Genomic DNA, 20,208 nt, shown 5'->3' with positions numbered 1-20,208 from the left:
GGAAAAACTGTCTTTCATGAAACCAGTCCCTGGTGCCAAAAAGTTTGGGGACCATTGCTCTAGATCACTCAAAAGAATATGGATACCTAGAGGTCTATTATTCAGGAGCAAAGGTCAATAATTATCAAATACTGGCTAGGGCATGGGGGATTCATACATATTTCACAGTTTTCAAATTTTGCTACATGGAACCAAAGAGTTGTAGGAGGTATTCCTTCCTAATACCAGTAAACGAAAAAGTGCCAGGTAGGTTTCATTTGTAAAAGTAACCCCCATAACTCTTTCATTCATTATACCAAGCTTGAGGTAAGAAAAATGTTTAAGAATTTTAAAAAAATCAAAGTTTTAAAATTCTTACTCTAAAATATGTAAGAGGTAGAGGTGAGGTAGGTGACAGTTTGTTGTATTTTTTAAAATGAGTTCCTCATCTTTCTTCTTTCTGATCACATATTTATGATGTGAATCCTACTAAAAAAAATTTAAAACTAAAAAGAACTCGCATATTCCCTGTTGTTGCTGGATTACAGATGTCAATCATATCCAGTTGATTGATGCTGCTGCTGAGTTCAGATATGTCCTTACTGATTTTCTGCTACATCTGTCCATTTCTGACAGAGGAGAGTTGAGGTATCACCTACTACAATTGTGGACCGATCTACTTCTTTTTGCAATTCTGTCGGTTTTTGCATCACATATTTTGACGACCTGTTAGGTGCATATACATTAAGGATTGTTAAGTCTTCTTAAAGAATTATCATTATATAATGCTCCTATTTATCCTTGAAAATCTTCCTTGCTCTGCAGTCTGCTCTGTCTGAAACTAATATAGTTACATCAGCTTCCTTTTGATTAGCGTTAGCATGGTATATCTTTCTCCATCCCTTTAATTTTAATCTATATGTGTCTTCATATTTAAAGAGAGTTTCTGTACACAACATATAGTTGGGTCTTGACTTTTGATCCAATCTGACAGTCTGTCTTTTAGTGTATTTAAACCACTGCTATTTAAAGCAACTATTGATATACTTGGGTTAATATCTACCATATTTGTTACTGCTTTCTACTCATTGCTTTTGTTCTTTGTTCCTGTTTCTGTCTTCCACTCTTTTTCTGTCTTTTGTGGTTTTAATTGAGCATTTTATGATTCCATTGTGTCTCTTTTCTTAGTATGTCAACTACATTTTTTTAAACTTTTTTTTAATGGTTGCCCTAGAGTTTGCATTATACATTTCCAAATAATCCAAGTCCACTTTCAAATAACACTATACCACTTCATATGTAGTCCAAGTACTTTATAAAAGAATATTCCTAATTTCTACCTCCCAACCCTTGTATCACTGTCATCATTCATTTCACTTATATATGAGCTATAATCACTGAATACATTGTTGCTACTATTATTTCAAACAAATTATGTTATCTGTTGGATCTATTAAGAAAAATAAAAGTTTTTATTCAAGCTTCACTTATTCTTTCTCTAATCTTCTTCTTCTTTTTTAAGGGAGATACAAGTTTCTGGCCTATATAATTTCCCTTCTCTGAAGAACTTCGTTTAACATATCTTGCAAAGCAGGTCCACTAGCAACAAATTCTCTCAATTTTTGTTTGCCTGAAAAAGTCTTTACTCTCCTTCACTTTTGAATGATAATTTTACAGGATACAGAATTGTAGATTGTTGGTTTTTCCTCTCAACACTTTAAATATTCCCCCCACTCTCTTCCTGTTTTCATAGTTTCTGAAGAGAAGATCTCTGTACCTAAGGTAATTCTTTCTCCTTTGGTTTCTTTCAAGATTATTTTCTGTATCTTTGATTTTCTGCAATTTGAATATGATATCCCTAGATAAAGCTTTTTGGGCACTTATCTTGCCTGGCATTCTCTGAACCTCCTAGATCTGTGGTTTGGAGTCTGACATTAATTTGGGGAAATTCTCTGTCATTATTCTTGTTTCTTTTTCTCCTTCTGGTATTTTCATTATGCATATGTTGTACCTTTTGTAGTTGTCCTACAGTCCTTGGATATTTTTTCTTTTTTCCAGTCTTTTTTCTCTTTGCTCTTCAGTTTTAGAAGTTTCTACTGACATATCCTTAAGCTTGGAGAAATTCTTTCCTCAGCCACGCCCAGTCTAATAATGAACCCATCAAAGCCATCCTTCATTTCTGTTATAGCTTTTTATCTCAAGCACTTCTTTTTTATCCTTTATTAGATTTTCTATCTCTCTACTTATATTATTCATCTGTTCTTGGTTGTCTACTTTTTCCATTAGTGCTCTTGGCATATTAATCATAGTTGTTCTAAATTCCTGGTCTCATAATTCCAATATTCCTGACACACCTGAGTCTGATCCTGATGCTTGCTCTCTTTAAACTGTGGTTTTTGCTTTTTAGTATAGTATGCCTTGTAATTTTTTTGTTGGAAGTCAGACATGATGCACTGGGTAAAAGGAACTGTAACGAATAGGAATTTACTAATGTGGTTAAGGTGTGGAGGGGAGTAGAAGCATTCTACAGTGCTATGGTTAGGCCTGCGCCCACCGAGCCGTGAACGTCACAAGTTCTTTTCAGTCCTATGCTCCCCTCCAAGGTGGAACAGGATGGCTACAGGGGACTGGAATGGGATATTTCTCTCCCCACCATGTGGAAGGCTACAGTTGGGTATTTCCCTTCCTCCAGGTCAGTTAGCCTCTGATAACACCTTAATAGATTAGGCCCTGGTAAAATACTTTCTCTTGATAGCAGATCTTGTTAAGAAAAACATGATGCCTTGGCATATTTCAAAATGGTTACTCTTCCCTCCCCCTGCAGGAAGCACCAGGCGCTTCTTCTCAGATATTCACTGTGAGGACCTGGTAGAGCTCCTAGAAGCAAACTCATGAAAGTGTGGGGGGCTCTCTATGACTGGGTCCCCTTGGAGTTTTTACCTCAGGCTTGTCCACATGGAGTCTCCCCTAATTTGTTAATCACACTTTAGATTTTCCTACCCACTAGTGGTGCCCTTGGAGGTTTTTGCTAGGGTAAGTTGTCATTCTCTGTATTTGCCTGTCTGTCTCTCTAATTTGAGAGCAGAGGTTTGCCCTGTGACCTCACTTCTCTGATGGATCTAAAAAGAGTTGTTGATTTTTCAGTTTGTTCAGTTTTTTACTTGTGGTTAGGATGGAGTGATGACTTCTAAGCTCCTTACATGTCAGATCAGAAACAAAACAAAACAAAATCCATTTTCAATTTTTACCTTTTAACTAACTGATAGAGTGATATATAGCACTCTTATGATATTAGGGAGAGAAGAAACAAATGGAAATCTAAATTTGTCTCAATGGCACGTGAATTACCTAAAATATGATTATTCATAGTGTTTACCCTATAAATAATACCAAAATGCAAATTATTAAACAATACACTTCATCATTTCTTTCTGAAACAATGAAAACACATAGATGAATATCGTAGGTTATCGTTTAGATCCCGCATCATTATTATACACTAAAATATTTCCTAAATAAACACTTGATTAAATTTCCATAAAAGCTTTTAAAAAAATCTATCAATAAGTACTGCAATGCACTGGTTATCCCTACTGTTCAATTGCAGAAAAATAAGCCTGTTTCTTATTCCTAAAGTAGCATTATAATGTCTTCTACACAAATTTAAGTTTTAAGATTCTTCCTCTGTGGGAAAAAAAAAATCAGTAGAAAGCTAAGATTTGTAGGTGAAATTTGACATTTGGATGCCAATTCCCAACATTTTCTATTGCCATGAAATTAACCTTTATCAAAATTACTTTACTTAGAAAATCTTAGTCAACTGTGCTATCTGCTGTTCTTATAAGCAAGAAATACAACTAATTTTTTTTTCCAAATCACACTGTAAAACAGCTCATTACTTTTTATATCTCCGACTTAAATTGCATTCAACTTGAGTTTTAACATACTTAATAAGCCTCCAAACACAGCAAGAATATCAGAATGGCCAAATCCAAGGGAACATATTAGCAGTATCTTTGCTTTACATAAATGTAAATTTTATTATTATTTCCACATCTGTGGTGCATTAGATACAATAGACATTTCTGAGCCCTTTGTACAGTGAACAGATGGTGAACCATTACAAAATTAGGAGCAAGCGTTACATCTTAAGGAATTAATAATGTTATTTATATTAATAATTATTAATAATGTTATTATTAATTACAAAATTAGGAGTGAGCATAACATCTTAAGGAATTATTAATAATGTGATTATCCTTCATTCAGAGGATAACTACAGAGTTGCACATATAATTTTCCTAGGAGGATCATGAGGAGTTAGAGTGAGATATACGGAGAATGGTAATAGGGATAGCCACAAAAAGAACTGGGAAAAGAGACCACACAGTAACAAGTGAAAGATTATATAAACACTCCTAGAAAAAAGAAAATCTACCCAAAAAAGGATTGTCAAATGAGGATGAAGATGGATGCTTGTGAAAAATGGAAAAGAGTGCTCTAAAAGTTTCACTTTTAATTTGCTGAATATAAAATATATTCCTGAGACCCCACATTCCTGAAACCCCAAAACGAAGTCAATGTCTAAGTAAAACTGAGACTTAGTACTTGACATAGTTTCTAGCTAAAGTAATAACCAACAAAATGGATCCAATTATGGCAGTTTACAAGAGATAAATGAAAACATCAAAAGCAAAAACAAAAAATATTAAGACTATCTAGTCATGTCAGGTGGTTATATATGTAAAAATAAACTATTCAGCTGAGAATGGCTATGTAAAAGGGACAAGATAGCCTAGCAGACACAGCACAGAACATAGTCCTGCTCCAAAAAACTGTATGATTGTTTTGAAAGTCATCGTATCATCTCTAGAGCTGAAATAATATAGACTCAGTGGAATCTTTTGAGGAATAACGATGTGACATAAATAAATAATACAGTTTCTTCTGGGTGAGAAAACACTACCTAAAGAGAAAAGGGTTTTCTAACCTTTTAAAAGAGAAAATTTTGATTTATTTACAAAGTTACTTAAATATTAAGCGTGAAAAATGGCTTACCTTTCTTCCCCTAGAACATAAGATGACGAAATCACATATTTCCAATGGAAGATATTACTGCTTGAATCTGGGTCACTAAAATTACCAACTGTTTAAAATGAGACAAAAGAAAGCAGTAACATTAATTATCTACAACTATACATTTTCTTTGTTGTTAACATAAAACTTACTTACACGAAACCTCAAGGCCCCTCAGGCCTTGAAGTGATATATGTCCCTAGGTTTGAACTCTCCAGGGAAATCTTTGAAGCAAAGATTGGACAAATAGTTAAAACTATTTAAACAATTCCTGTTCACGAAATGTAAATGGTTTTCTTAACTAAAAAAATTTTTTTAGTATTTACTGTTATCACCTTACTTTAATCCTTTTTCCCTAAAAAGGAAAACATTAAAGTCCAGCTAATATAAAAAGGCCTCACTGTTTTGTTTTGTTTTTTTTAAAAAAAAGGGGGGGGGGAGGAATATTTAAACAGCTTCAAGGACAAAAAGCATGTTCTAGACCAGCTCTTATTTACAGTTCCTCATCTAGAATTCAACTAACATCCAACTGCAGCAATCAGCCAAGCTTGGCAAATTAAAATAACAGTAATTTTGACAGATTATCTTCTATAAATATTCAAATATGGACGTTTGTGTGCATGCAAGGGTCTCTATATGCCAATCAAAATGCTTTGTTTAGGATCCTAAAATTGAGCATTTTTTCACCCCTCGTTTCTGTAGGGGTGCCCTGAATCCTTAACTTTCATTTTAACTCTTTCACCTCAACCGATAAAGAGGCCAATTATTTCAATTCCGTGACCTGAATTGTATTATCTACAGCCTGAATTTAAAAAATTTAAGAGTAACATTCATAAAAAGACAGAAACAAAGAACCTAGGATCTTAAAAACCTAGGTCTGTAAAGACAAAAGGAAAGATCCAGGAATTGGGGTTAGTGGAGATGAGGGAGGTAGGCAGAGGATCTTGAAGGATGGCAACTGAATAACTTTTTAGTCATGTGATCAGGTATGCCTTGGTAAAGTAAAATCCAAATGTAAAGAGCAATTAATAACTTCATAAATTTGGGCTGTATGCAAAGTTCAATTAAGGTAGATTACCATTTATTTGGCTCAAGAAAAGAAGATCCTCTGCTTTGATGACAACCTGAAGTACATCAAAGTGTCAAAAGTGTAAAAATGCATTTAGTATGAAATTCAAACCAAATTTTTAAAATCCATAGATAGCCCTATTTAATCAAGAATAATGGCTTTAGTGAACACAAGCTATCTGATGCATGAATTTTCTAATTGTCCTCCTATCCTATCTCCCATTAGTTTCCCTTAAACATATACACAATTACTGAAAAGCCTCAGATGTTCCAGGAAAACTACAAGTGATTGGCATGCCTCTGCGTCCGGAGCAGCATCAAAATTATGGAAGAAAAGTCAACCTATTCTGAGGCACTGTCCTTCTAGTGCCACCTGGAAAGAAATGGCTATAAATACCTCTACTAAAATTGCTCAAAACATTTCTAGAAAGTGGCCTTGCAAGAAACTCTTCCTTAATGATCCACTCCTTTCAACCACCCAAAACCAGGTCCAACAATGGATCCAAGCCAGACCAGTGGTTTGTTCTCAAAGCAGGAAAGAGAGAAGAAAGTTTGGTCTAGGGACTAGTAGCTTCAGCCTCCACTGGGCGCTTCTTAAAGATGCAGAATCTCAGGCCCTAACCAGTGACATACTGAATCAGAATCTGCATTTTAACAAGATTCCCAAATAATTCACATACATATTAAACTTTGAGAAGCTCTGCAGGAAGAAGAATATTAGAATGAGAGAGAAGGTATAATCTTCTGTTCAAAGATTAGTTCCACTGTAGGCCACTGTTTGGCCAATAAGCAACCAATTTTTAACCTCTGGTTTATCAGTACTCCTAAAATGTTTGTATATTGAATAAGGGATCTTGAAAAACAGAAATCCCTTTAGAGTCAAAAGAACGAGTAATGGACTCTCAGTTCCCAAGAAAGGCTGTGACAGTTATCTTAGAGCACGTAGTCCTGTCTCATGCCCCCAAATCACATTAGCTAGACAAGTAATTTAAAAATAATAATAATAACTCCTTTCATTCTAAATCCTAGACACTAAGAGCATGCAGGATCCCTGTAGCTAAGAAAGAGACCAAGAGAGGAGGAGAAGGCTATATGTGCTGGTTATTCAGCTACAGTCTCTCAGCAGCAAATCCACCCTTTAATACTCAGCTCAGTAACGCTGAAAATAGAACTCTGGAAACTACTTTTCTCTTTTGCCAGCTAGCTTCCTCATACTGCCAATGAGAACACTAAAAGGAGAAACTTGCTTTTTCCACTCAGCATTGCCCTAGCACAGGCCCTCCACCCCAGCAGCAGCAGTTGGTGACAGCCACAAGTTTTCTCTGGCTCTCTCAGAAGTACCAGCAACAGCCAGAAGTTTTGAGCCCCAGCCCTCTGGATGACTGATGCTTTCTGCAATTTTTGACTCTGTGTTACTCCAGTGTTCCCCTTTTGCCTTTTCAGCCTCTGACACCTGAGAACCCACTCCCTGTATTAAATTTTCTTGGTAGAAATATCTAGCGGAGATTGTTTCCCTGTCCAGATTCTAAATGATATATCATGACTAGATGGAATAAAATTTCAGCAAGATTTGATCAGTTTGGAAAACTACTTTCCCAAAACATGATAGTCCACGAGAAAACATTTACTGCCTCTCCTCAAAAATATGTACAAGAAGGGAAACAGAGGCAAGAAGTACAGTTGAGAAAGAAAAAAGAGGGAATATAACCTAAGAAAGTAATGTACTAAAACAAATATTATGGTAGAAAACACACTTTAGCTCCCAAAAACATAAAGAAAGGGCCAATACAAAGTCTGAAACAAATATAAGTTTTCCACCTTAATAAAAATCACAGAATTTATGAAGTAGAAGGAACTTTATTCTTCTGCCTCTGCCACTGTTCAGTTTTGTTAAAGCAACTTTATATTGAGTTTGAATTACTATACTTTCAGGAAGCTGTTGAGAAATTAGGGAGAGTCCAAAGAAGATTATAAAAATGATGAAAGCAATAGGAGATAGAAGCCATGAAGAAGGGTTCAAGGAGTCAAACATTTTAGTCCAGTATAGTGTGAAGATAACGTCAAGCCAAAATTATTAGCTGCCTCCTAGTTAAAGAGTTCTGACCAGCTATGCTTCATCATCCCTACAGATGCTTAAAGGGATAGAAGAGAACAGTAAATGAAGACATAAAATGGAGCTACTTAGCTTACTGACTCTCCTTCACATCACTACCGTAGTAGCTCTTAATGCTATTCACACATGAGAATGACCTAGAATATTTTTTTACAAAAAAGAAAAAAATGATAATGATGATGATAATGTCCAGAACACTAATGCCAGAGATCTGATTTAACTAGTCTGGGGTAAAGCCTAGGCATGTTTTTTAAAAAACAAAAACAAAAAACACCCAAGTTTTTATAAAGTACTGACAGAAGGATTCAGAACCACTAGTAGGACATTCTATAACTTTAATACTCAAGTTATGATCTAAAGACTAGCTACATCCAGATTACCTGTGGAGCTTGTTAGAATGGCAGCAGCTCAGGCCTATTCCAAAGCTAGTAGGAATCTACATGTTACCAAGATCCCCAGGTAACCTGCATGCACATCGAAGTTTGAAAAACATTGTTCTGTAACAGTTTGAAAAGGGTGTGCGAGAAAGAGTGTGTGTGAGTTTGTGTGTGTGTGTGCGCACGCGCGCACGTGCACACAAAACTCCAGCCTAAAAATAACTTTCTAAATTAAGCTTTTCTAAAGTTTTAAAATATTAATTTTGTTAACTTTTAAAGTCTATTAGCATCTACTGAGACTACTATTTTAGTGAGTGAATAATAACTAATACATGTTCAGCCTGTACTATTGCAGGCATTGTTCTTTGCTAAATGATTTAATCCTCAACACGTGTAAAAAGTAGATAATTTTATAATCCCTGTCTTACAGATAAAACCGAGGCAAGAGTTATATAAAATAAATAACCTGCCCCAGTTCACACAACTAGTAAGTGGTAAAGCTGAGAACTGAACCCAGATAGTCTTGTTTAAGAGTTTAGACTCTTAACCACAAAAAATAATACTATGTTTACCAATACCATACCAAAACATTTTGAAATAATTCAGAAGAAAAGTATAATTATTGGAAATAAAAATGCTATAAGAATAAAGGGAAAAAAATCAGTGTGCTTTTCTCTGATTTAAAAGGAAAACTATCAACAGTTATAATAGTAATATAATCACATCAATACTGTTACGGGTTTGTGGCCCACACTTAAAACAGAGAGGAACATGACAGAAAAGGCAGTAACTCAGATTACCTGTAATGCCAACACTGTCAATATTTTGGGGTGAGTGATAAACATACCAATACTGCACACGGGCCTCCTATGAAAGAAAAATGTCTGGAGAAAACCACTTTGCTCTCTGTATTTAGGAAATAACTGAAACCCCATGTTAGGAGACACATTCTCCGTGATGCCTCCTTAATTCACCCTGCACTCTTACCGCCACCGCCCCCTCCTCAGAAAAGAAAAGGACATAAGGCTATGATTATTTTTCACAATGAAACAGGCGTGATATAAAATGTAGTCTGATTTTTCTCCTCTTCTGTACCCCACTGCTCCTAACTTCTAAAAAAGTTCACTCTCTGCTTCTGTCACAACAGAAGCAAAATCTCCAGTCCCAGGAAGACCCAATGATTCTTTCGAAAATGCTGAAGACTACTTTTAAAGAAGAGGTCAGACAACAGGCTCAATAAAAGACCTACTAGAAAGGTTTAATAATTCATGTGAATTCTAAATAGCACAACAGAATATAGCCAAAGTTCCCAGAGATAAATAATATTATTGTATTGGCAAACAGATTGAGTTTAAAATAGGCAAAATTATATCCTATGAGTATTTAAAGCAGAGCAACAATGTCTATGATGTTTAAGCTTCATTCAGTCTAAGGACACTCCCCAAAAGTGAAGTGTACAATACCTTTTTCATTAACAATGACAAAGCCCTGGTGACCTCATTTCTGAGAATGAACAAAACTACAGACATTAAAAATGGAGTTGCTTAACCCACAGAGTTATTAAAGTGGATGCTGGAGCCAGAAAGATTTGGGGGGTAAAGATACCAATGCAAAGACTCACTGAAATGGAGTCTTCTAAAGACCTAAGTGTAAAATTATGACTTGAAGCCAATTCATTGGTTCCTTTAGGTAAGGTTTTACATGAAGAATCTAAGAAAGCTGAGGTTCATGTGAAGAACTGTAGGGATGAAACTTGACTTCCCAAACTGTGGATCTGGAGTAAGACTTCCCAGGAAGCCAACATAGACAAAACCCAGAAGAAGAGTGTTCTTAGGAGGGAACACAACCGTCGAAAAGCACAGAAGCTGAGCATTCCTGATATGACTCTTTCATTAACTAATATGACTAATAAAGTGACCCATACCAAAACTCCTTGAAAATTTCCATCAGGTTTTAATTATTCATATTAGTTATGTAAATTATTTATAGTTTTATTTTCCTTTCTAGTTAGCACCAGAAAACCACTGTCTTCACCTCTCTACCTATCTTCATAATAGTATGTTCTCAATCTGCCTTACTTTCCTACCTTATTCAAAAAGACTATATTATTTGAATAATAAGTAAAATATGCTATATTTATGAAAAAATTAAAATATACCTCAAAGAAGTGATATTTACTAAATAAAAGTTGAATGAACAAATATCACTACCCTCCTACCCTCATAACATGGAAAAAATTTAATGGAAAAAATTTACCAGCTCCATCACCAATAAAATAGAAAGCTTATTATATCAAAGAAACACAACTATTTAAAAACCACTAGAATCATTTTTTAATCATCAGGAAGAATAAATTTAAAAAGATGATTCTCAAAATTCATGGTGAATCAGAATTATTTATTAAGCTCGTAAAACTGCAGAATCCAAGCTCCGTGACCAGAGATTCTGATTCATAAAGTCTGAGTTTCTAAAGATGAACCCAAAACTCTACATTTTAACAAGCTTCCTAAGTGATTACCATGCAGATTATCCTTGAACTACACTTTAATATATACTTCACCTTCGAATCCACTGTCAACTCCTCAATAAGTCTTTGAAGTCTGGTCAGAATGCCCACTCCTGAGTCTTATCTTAACAGCCTCAACTTCTACTTAAACTACATGCTTGGAACTAACACAGAGAAAATAATTATAGCAACCAGTTATTGGACATATATTACTATGGGCTATAAAACTTTGCATGATCTATTATATATACATAAGAATTAAATGATATTTTTCATGTAAAGTACATAGTACAGTGTCTGGCTAAAACAAATAAATGCTCAATAGAAGTAGCCGCTAGTTGAAAACTAATGTCCACACAAAAACCTACACATGGTTGTTTATAGTAGCTTTATTCATCATTGCCAAAACTTGGAAGCAACCAAAATGTCCTTCAGTAGGTACTGAATGGATAAGTAACCTATGGTGCATCTAGACAGTGAAATACTTACTATTCAGTGCTAAAAAGGAATGAGCTATCAAGTCATGAAAAGACATGGGGGAACCTTAAAGTGAATGAAGTCAATCTGAGAAGGCTACATAGTGTATGATTCCAACTAATATGCCATTTTGGAAAAGGAAAAACTATGGAGACAGTAAAAGGATGAGGAATTATCCAGGGCTAGAAGTTGGGGAGAAGGGATGAAAAAGCACAGAGGATTTGGGGGCTGCAGTGAATGTACTCTTTATGGTTTTACAATGATAAACACATATCATTATATATTTGTCCAAACCCACAGAATGTACAACATAAAGAGTGAATCCTAAGGTAAACTGTGGACTTTTGATTATGATGTGTCAATGAAGGTTCATCAATTGTAACAAATGTACCACTCTGGTGGGGAATGTGGACAATGGAGGAGGCTATGCATATGTAGGGGCAAAGCATACACAGGAACCCGCTGTACCTCCCTCTCAGTTTTGCTGTGAACCTAAAACTGCTCTAAAAACAACTGTCTTTATTAAAAAAAACAAACAGTAAACTGCTATTATCCCTAACATCAGAGATATTATTTTGTGGGGGTCCTCCTAACAACCCTAAGAGGTGGTTGCTACTATTTCCAAATTGCAGTTAAGGAAACTAAGGTTTAATAACTTGCCTGGGCAAGTAACTTGCACAGAGATAGTTAAGGAGTAGAGACAGCATTCAAGAGAAACCAAGTAACTCCAAAACCCGAACCCTTTACTCTAACCTAACTTCCTGAAGCAGCCAGGCAACAACAGCCACTACAAAACCACTCCAACAGTCATAACCACCCTTTACAAGAATTTTCCTGAGCCATCTCCAGGTCAGTCATGACCTAAGCCCACTCTCACAACGTTCCTGTAAGTCTAAGAATTAAAGAAGGACAGGCATAGGACTCTGATGGATGGCTGAGGACAGGTAATCGTAATAACCAATATTAAGTATGGGTTAATGAATGAACTGCTTTGCACTAAGGAATGTTCTAATAAATATAATACTTAGTGAGTGTTTAATGTTTTCACAGTACTTTAGAATTATAAGTTACTAATAACTCCATGACAAGGGTCAATATGACTGTTAACCTTCCAGCAGAAAATATGAACAGACAGGTTAATAAAATCTAGTCTAAAGTTAAACAGCTAACACTAAATAACTTTAGATTTCATTAACCTGTCAAACTCAGTCTTGGGACTCTCCACAGATAAGGACTATGATCCTTAGTTAAGAGTCTAAGAAGCCACAGGAGGGGTCAATTCAAAATTACTAAGACTTCTATATTTCATCCACACAAAATATGAACGTAATAAATATGAAATTCAAAGTTCTCTAACATGATGTTTCCTACGCAAATTTCATAAAATTTTATGTTCCTAATGATTAAGTTTTGTATATGAATCATTTATTTTTTAAAACACTGTAACTTTTCTCAAAATATCTGTTTTTCCCCTCATCTCAAATTGCTCCCAGGTGGCTACTGTTTTCTTTCTTCCAAGTATATTTCTAGCTTGCTTCTTCCCACAACCCATCCCCCAAATGGTAAGCATTGGTTTCCACAAACCTCCCTTACCCCCACCTGAACCACAACTACATTCACAACAAATAAAACACAATTAGTCATGGCAAAAAAGATTTATATACTGATAACGTCATCATAGCACTAAAACTACAAACTCAGAAAATGAAAATTACTGGTAAAAGTACATTCTATTCTGTTAAACTGTACAGAGCAGAACTTGTATTTTAACCCAGTATCTCTTAACAAGTTAACACAAGCCTTACAGCTGTTACTTAGTTTTATAAATCTTACAGTTTTACAGATAACTAAGAAAATTTTTAATGAAATGCATTAAAATTAGGCTCTTAGCCAAATAAAATATGATACATAATACAGGACAATATACGTATTTAACTCAGCCAGAAAAAACACATACCTCTTATTTGTTCACTGTCTTCTTAAAGGAAATAAAATCTTCACTACCTGTCCCATACAGACAGTCTGATTCACTGGAGTGCTACTGCCCAAGGAACCCCAGTACTACAGGAGGAAGCCAAAGAGTGAACACTTCCTTCTACTGGAGATCTGTTCATTAAACACGTAAAAGTATGTATCTCCATTATCTAAATTTTTACAAAGAACACATATTACACTTTCATAGTTAGAAAAGATTTAGTCATTTTTTTATGTGATAAGTTTATTTTGTTCAGGTTTTTCTTTTCTTTTTCTCTTCTTTTTTTTTTTTAAGGAAAAAGCAGATTTTAGAAATCCCTGCCTGAGGAATGATGTAACCTTAAACATATTAAATCCCATAAAAGCAAATCAGTGAAATCAGTGAGGTTCTGAAGGGTTCCAGACAGAGGCACAGAGTCCCTGAACCAACAGACACCACATTTCATGAGTAAGAACTGTGTGCTTCTCTTCCAGAGCTGTCTACAGAAAAAGCACTATGCTCTTTATATAAAACCAGGGCCCAGAACTTATATAAAGACCACAGAAATTATTTGGAATGCCCTAGAAGTCCCTCTAACTATAACGCACAGTACCTCAAACAACAGGAAGCCTAAATGACAGGAAGCCTAAACATTTGGTAAATCCTTCCCTACCTCTTCTTACTAAGTATAAACAATGTTCCCCCTCCTGAGCAGATTCTCTGGACACAACTGAATAGTGATGCCTTTCCACCTCAGATTGCCCTCCACTCCTCCACAGGGGGTGAATAAGCCATCTAATTGTAATTCAGTCAGAAATTTTTTAAGAACATATCTTTTAATGGTATAAAAATGCACTGTCCATTAAGGTAGTCAGTAGCCACTAAGCATGTGAAATATGGCTAGTTTAAACTGAGAAATGTTGTAAGTGTAAAATACACACTGATTTCAAAGACTTAGTAGGAATAAAAGAATGTAAAATATTTCATTAATTTTTTTATTAATTAGTTTAAATAATATTTTGATATATTAGGTTAAATAAAATATATTATTAAAACTAATTTAACTGTTTCTTTTTACCTTATTTAATGTGGCTACCAGAAAATTTTAAATTACATGCATGGTTCACATTATATTTTTATTGTACAGTGCTGATCTATATAAACTAATGATCATAAGCCCTTACTAAACTTCCTATATCAAGTTTTCATGCTTATATAGCATCATAAAATCTAGTCCTTACAAGAGCCTCACCAAAATTCCCTTTCCCTCTGATTTGCATAGTAGATTATATTCAGGTTCCTTCCTTTCTGATACCATCATGCAATCTTAAAATGTTGAATAAATTCTATATTTCATCTCCTCCACCACCACCACCTAAACCAAGTTATTACCAGCCTTAAAATGTTCATCTTTTATCTCTAATGGCTATCACATTTAGAGAAGGAAAGGCAGAGAATTTTTCCCAGAGGGGCCTCCAAGTTATCTTTAAAAAGCAATATGTGGTAGCATTAAAGGTTTGGTCTCTAGAACCAAAACGCATGAACCCTGCCTTCTACTGTGCAAAGCTCAGCTCCCTCATCTGTAACAAGGGTAAATACTATTAAGTTAGCACAATGTTAAATTAGTATTTCATTTAACTAATTTCAATATTAAAATATCAATACCATAGGTTGTTGTAAGATAAAATAAGAAAAGCATTTAGGACAGCATCTGGGACTTTAGTGCTAATAAGTGTTAGCTATTATTGTTATCATTATTTCCTTTTTTGTCCTGCTTCCTGAACCTATCATTCTCTTTCTACTCCTGGCTGTTCCATCAATAGGTTCTCTCTTCAGTCAAGCCTGCAACATATCCAACAAAATGTAAAGTATACACAACAGCAGATGGAGAGGGAGGTCATTTGGGGCCGACAAAAACAAAGAACACCAAACACAAGAGCCCATAAGAAAAGTGTACTGCATCACATAACAGAAAGATTCTTCGGTATGAGGAAAGCTAATTCTGGGACCCTGTAAAAGGTATCTTCAAGGGAGTTGGAATAGATGTTCCTAAAGTCCCCTTTTAATCAAATTCTATGCCCCTGTCAAAGTATCCAACCCAGATGTTAAAATCCGGAACCTATTCTATTGATAATATTCAACAAGACTAAAAACTGTACATTCTTTGTGACACTTTGACTCAGCTACTGACTCATATCGTACACCTAAAGATTAACAAGCTCCTATCTGCATCTATTGTAGAGCCTAAGTTTAGACCTCTATCACATGGCAACCCATGTTAAAAATCTGTCCACTCTTACCTAAAAACTCAAAAAGCAGTGTATATATATATACATATATATGTACACACATATATGAAAAGGTCAGAATGCTCACTTTGTCACTCATGAACCTAGAGCAGATTCAGGTGAGATTAAGGTTTATTCAACCTTAATAAACCTTAATATTATTTACCTTTGTGAAGTCTTCGGTTTTTAAAACAATTTCACGTGATTTCATTTGATTATTCCAGTAATCCTATAGTGACATCAAAGATACAGTCTCATTTTTTATGCAGTACCTGAATTTCAAAAGTCTGATTAACTAATTAAAAATTATTCACTTTAGTATGTCTTAATAAGCAAGCTTTTAGTGCAAGACCATGCTGGTCATAAGTGACAAAAGCCAGAACTGCACTGCACTATATCACACTATGCTAGAGCCTTTCTCAGAGAGAACCCGTAAGGGAAGGAAGAAAATGAAAGAAGACAGTGACAACAAATTTTGATAATGAGATAAATGTATGGCCAATCCTTAAATAAAACTGAATTGCTTTTCACATTTCATTTTTCCTATCTTATTAAAGTCTCAAAGTTTTATTTTCCTTCCTAAGAGTTTCTGTTAAGTTTCTTCCTTTATCCTCACAGTATTAGTTGTACTTTCATCAACAAAGTATACTCCATCTCAAATTTTACCTGCTATCTGCCCTCATACATATAAGCCAAACTATGTTTTAAAAGTTATGCGATTTAAAAGTTTCCTCATTCTGCTTTAATGAATGTTTTACTATCCACTTGAATTCACCAGTATTCTCTGAAATGGCTTTTGTTCAAAGCTACCCACTCTAAAAATAACCTACTATATAAGTTCACATTCTGCTGATATATCCACTAGACTTATGTGAGAAAAGAATTGGCAGCTTCTCTATAAAGTACCTACAATGAACAATCAACATTAGCTGACACTAAGATAATAAAAGCAAGTTAACTTGCTACCTACTGTCACTACTGAGTTCATATTTAGAACGTCCTATAAACCTCCCTTTTAATCAATGACTTAATGTAATTCACTTGACTTCTCTGAATCTGTTTCCTTACGTGCAATAAAAAGAAAGTTGCTCTAGATATTTGGAATTTCTTCTAAGTTCTAAAGAGTTCCTGAGCCTGGGGATTTAAATCCAAGTTTATTTACCCTCTAAAAGTTGATTTATTATTTTAATGCACATATTTGCACCTTTTCTATCTACTGTACTTGAAGGTAAGAACTATATATCTTTGTATCCTTACCCCTTTGAACGTGGTGCTATGCACATACAGGCATGTTTCAGCTGCCTTTCTACCTTAAGAGTTGAATTGTTAGCTTTGGCAGAAGACTCTTTCAATTCCCTATGTGTGATTCAATGGCAAATCACTACAATTTCTGAGAAGATAACACTGTAAAATTAGGTTAAAATCCAAGTTACGTTATTATAGCCCAGGATGGATATTCAGCATGACTAGCATCCACAAAAGAGATGGTAATTAACTGGGACAGGGAGACTGGCCCTAAACCTTGCTCTTAGTCACAGTTCTTCATAACCCTTATATCCGTTTCCCAACTGATGAATTGAAAACCAGACCTTAGAATGACATCCACATCCTTAGATCATAAAACTATAGGAAGGAAGAGTGAGGGAAACATTAACATCGATGTGTATTTTACTTCTGATTCAATCTAATAGAACTTGCTCCAAAAATTAAGAAATTTACCAAATTTGTTCTTAGACAAGGTGAAAGGCAATTTCCTATTACAGTAAAATTTGAAGAAATATTTTTTTTAAAACATAGACATAAGGTTTTTTTTAGGTATTTCCAGTCAACCTGTAATAATGTCAACGTTATCTTAAATTTAGACTGAAAGCCTATTATCCCTCTAAGTATTTTTAGTAGATGCCTAGGCCTTGATAAAAATCACTAAACTGTGTTTGGAATACTCATACATCTATAAAATTCAATGCAGAAACAAGCAGACAACAATCGTTTAACTGTGCACAGAGCAGTAGGAAAACAAAAGTTTCTGGGAACCTTAATAAAGAGTCACATATAATCATTACATCCGCATGCAGTTAAACACGTGACACTCCACTTTCGGGAATCCTGAGTTTACCAAAACTTTTACCACTAAATTTGGGTTACTTGGGGTGAGGGAAAGAGATGCGAAAGGCGAGTGAGGAGCCTTTAAAAACCCCTATTTTGACTAATCTGCAGCTGTAATTACAGCTGTTCTGAAGCTTTTCTTGGAACTGCCCAATTACATTTTTTTAAAATAATAATAACCAAAAGTAGTTTAATGAACTGAAGAATTTGATAGGAGGACTTCTTCATAGTTAAAGGCTATTTCTATTGTTTTTGCTCTGCAACTAATAGATAAGGATTGTTACCTAAATGCAAGAAGCTTTCTCAGCTTCCTTGAATGTTGGAGTTTTAACATAAAAAAATACATTAGAAAATGCACTGCACTTCCTTCCTTTAGCACTTCTGCAGAAACTCACATTTTATACTTCTCCTCCCTCGCCATGCCATCTATTTGGCACACCTATGAAACAAGTCTATGACCCAAAGCAGAAATATGTATGATATCAATAAACAACACATTGAATCTGTAACAGAGAAGAGCCCATTTTGACTCCATGTTGGATCTATTTCTTTGACTTTAGCCTTTGCTTTTCATTGCTTTTGTTATTATAATCATACGTAATGGCCTGCCTCAGGGAACCCTGCCCACCTGTGGATGGCTGCAAGAAAGAAGAAATTAACACATCCCCTCCCCGAGGCTGGCCATTCCAGAAGATGTTTTGCAAGAGTGATGGCCCTTTTTACTTTACCTCCTCCTGCCTCTCCCTCTCTATTCTGCCTTTTTTACTTTACTTCCCTCTCCATTCTGCCTTTTTTACTTTACTTCCCTCTGTGATTCTATAAAAGAAACTGGCATCCAGACCCCTATAAGATGGTTTTTCTAGGGACCCTAGTCCACCATCTTCTCAGTCTGCCAGCTTTCCGAATAAAGTTGTATTCCTTGCCTCAACACCTTGTCTCCCAATTTACTGGCCTGTCGTGCAGTCAGCAGAGCAGCTTGGACTCAGTAACAAATCCTTTTGATATCATTCCAAATATATTCTCTAATAGTGTATTTACATTTTAAAAAAAAGGTTACATCATACACCAGCACAAATGGAGTTATACACATTGTAGACTCATTTTTGTGTTATATTTTAGATATGATCAGCATCTCAGTTCTCTCGATAATTATTCATTCAAAGGGACAAATATTTAAAAATCACAAATGTCATTCCGGTCCAAGATGGCGACATAAGAGGCTCCCAAACTCACTGCCTCCCACAGACACAATGAATCTACAGCCAAACACACAACAAGTTTCTCTGAAGGAAATTCAAGAACTAGTGGGGTGACTACTACACATACAGTGAAATGAGAAAAAACCTACACCGAATAGGTGGAAAGACTGAGACATTTGTTTTGTAAAACCCACTCTCAGCACAGCAACATACAGTTGGGAGGGAATTCACAACTACCAGCTGCTCCCTAAAGAATGAAGAGTTTAGACCCAACATCTAGCACCCCAACTTTTAAGACTTCCATCTGAGGGATGGGCCCCCAAAACACCTAGCTCTGAAAGCCAATGGAGCTTGCATCCAGAAGACCCAGAAGCTAGAGCAAACAAAGAAACAGTTCTTGGCGGGCTCTCTAGGGCTGTGGTTATCCCCCCAGGGCTCAGTGCAGAGGCAGCAGACAGAAACAGCCTGAAGGTCAGGTTTTTAATAAGGGCCAACTGCAATCCTCTCCAGAGATCAGGGAGGGCATCAATGTTCTCCCTCTGCCCCACTCCAGGTCGCCAGTGCACACATCTGGTGCCTGGATTTTGCAGCAGCTGCCCAAAGGACACACCCCTTCATAGGCTGGCTCTGGTACCCATCAGGGCTGTGTTCACGGGTTCAACAGGATTGTACCAAACAAAGGAATAGTTCATAACTGGCTATCTCCCTTCCCCAGGGCCTGACACAGAGGAAGGGGACAAAACACCCATCTCCCAATCATTTCCTGAAAGAGATCTAATTACCTACTTTAAAAGCTGTTGCCTGAAGGTCAGGCTTCTAGTTTAGCATGCATCTAAGAGACATCAATCCTCCCTGAAGACCATAAGCAAGCAGACTATCTTGCATTCTCCCTGTAGATCACTCCAAATCATGCATATCTCCATGAAAGGAGCTGTACACATCTGGCACCCTCACTATTGTGGCTGCTACCCAGGAGGTTGCACCCCTTGATTGCCTGGCTCTGGTACCTAGTCAGGCTTATGTCCACAGGTCCCACAGACATTAGTAAACAAATAAATGGTTCTT

At 35.8% G+C, this 20,208-nt stretch overlaps 1 protein-coding gene across 9 annotated transcripts in view; it reads right to left on the bottom strand.

Moving 5' to 3' along the window:
• Positions 1-20,208, bottom strand: part of FUT8 (fucosyltransferase 8) — a 324,493-nt gene that overhangs the window by 197,389 nt on the left and 106,896 nt on the right. For 3 of the 9 annotated variants that reach the window (XM_030855259.2, XM_030855258.3, XM_030855262.3), the window contains one exon: positions 5,038-5,125. The exons of 4 other annotated variants lie outside the window; for them this stretch is intronic. The gene's annotated coding sequence lies outside the window, so the exon portion shown is untranslated. Of the gene's footprint in view, positions 1-5,037; positions 5,126-16,004; positions 16,068-20,208 lie in introns of all 9 variants that reach the window. 2 more of the 9 variants (XM_060294921.1, XM_060294920.2) reach the window with 1 other exon arrangement.

The sequence above is a fragment of the Globicephala melas genome, chromosome 2, assembly GCF_963455315.2.
Source record: "Globicephala melas chromosome 2, mGloMel1.2, whole genome shotgun sequence".
Taxonomy (NCBI): domain Eukaryota; kingdom Metazoa; phylum Chordata; class Mammalia; order Artiodactyla; family Delphinidae; genus Globicephala; species Globicephala melas.
Note: the sequence above shows the minus strand (reverse complement) of the source record. Positions and strands in the feature narration are given on the sequence as shown.